Source organism: Rhincodon typus, unplaced genomic scaffold (assembly GCF_021869965.1).
Source record: "Rhincodon typus isolate 14 unplaced genomic scaffold, sRhiTyp1.1 hic_rhity00004000, whole genome shotgun sequence".
In the NCBI taxonomy this organism is placed as follows: Eukaryota; Metazoa; Chordata; class Chondrichthyes; order Orectolobiformes; family Rhincodontidae; genus Rhincodon; species Rhincodon typus.
The window spans coordinates 11,754-13,529 of NW_025969638.1; positions in this window are offsets into that span (position 1 = coordinate 11,754).

Genomic DNA, 1,776 nt, shown 5'->3' on the forward strand with positions numbered 1-1,776 from the left:
GGGATGGAGTGAGGGGGATACTGAGGGAGTGAAGGAGATAATGAGGAAGGGACCAGGTGAGGTAATGAGGGGAAGGGAAATAGTGAGGGAGGGAGTGAGAGAGACAATTAGGGAGGGAGCAAGGGAGATACTGAGGGAGGGAGCGAGGGAGATACTGAGGGAGGGGGAGATAATGAGGGATGGACTGAGGGAGATAATGAGTGAGGGAGATACTGAGGGAGTTAGCGAGGGATGTAGTGAAGGGGGAGATATTGAGGGAGTGAGTGAGGGAGATAATGAGGGAGGGAGAGAGATAATCAGGGAGGGGGCATGGGAGATAATTAAGGGGGAGATTCTGAGGGAGGGAGCGAGGGGGATATCGAGGGAGAGAGTGGTGGAGATAATGAGGGAGTGAGAGTGGGAGTTAATGAGGGTGGAGATACTGAGGGAGGGTATGAGGGAGCTGGGGGGTAGTTAGAAAAGTAGAGGAAAGCGATGGAGATGATTTGGATTTAGATTTTATTGGCACAAACACTCAAGTACAGGAGGACAGTGAACAGTGTCTCATGTGGCTACACACATAGAACATAGAACATTACAGCGCAGTACAGGCCCTTCGGCCCTCGATGTTGCGCCGACCTGTGAAACCAATCTGAAGCCCATCTAACCTAAACTATTCCATTATCATCCATATGTTTATCCAATGACCATTTAAATGCCCTTAAAGTGGGCGAGTCTACTATTTTTGCAGGCAGGGCATTCCACGCCCTTACTACTCTCTGAGTAAAGAACCTACCTCTGACATCTGTCCTATATCTATCACCCCTCAATTTAAAGCTATGTCCCCTCGTGCTAGCCATCACCATCCGAGGAAAAAGGCTCCCACTGTCCACCCTATCTAATCCTCTGATCATCTTGTATGTCTCTATCAAGTCACCTCTTAACCTTCTTCTCTCTCTAACGAAAACAGCCTCAAAACCCTCAGCCTTTCCTCATAAGACCTTCCCTCCATACCAGGCAACATCCTGGTAAATCTCCTCTGCACCCTTTCCAATGCTTCCACATCCTTCCTATAATGCGGTGACCAGAACTGTACGCAATACTCCAAGTGCGGCCGCACCAGAGTTTTGTACAGCTGCAACATGACCTCATGGCTCCGAAACTCAATCCCTCTACCAATAAAACCTAACATACCGTACGCCTTCTTAACAACGCTATCAACCTGGGTGGCAACTTTCAGTGATCTATGCACATGGACACCGAGATCTTTCTGCTCATCCACACTACCAAGAATCTTACCATTAGCCCAGTACTCTGTATTCCTGTTACTCCTTCCAAAGTGAATCACCTCACACTTTTCCGCATTAAACTCCATTTGCCACCTCTCAGCCCAGCTCTGCAGCTTATCTATGTCCCTCTGTAACCTGCAACATCCTTCCGCACTATCCACAACTCCACCGACTTTGGTGTCATCCGCAAATTTACTAACCCATCCTTCTACGCCCTCATCCAGGTCATTTATAAAAATGACAAACAGCAGTGGCCCCAAAACAGATCCTTGAGGTACACCACTAGTAACTGAACTCCAGGATGAACATTTCCCATCAACCACCACCCTCTGTCTTCTTACAGCTAGCCAATTTCTGATCCAAACCGCTAAATCACCCTCAATCCCATGCCTCCGTATTTTCTGCAATAGCCTACCATGGGGAACCTTATCAAACGCTTTACTGAAATCCAAATACACCACATCAACCGCTTTACCCTCATCCACCTGTTTGGTCACCTTCTCGAAGA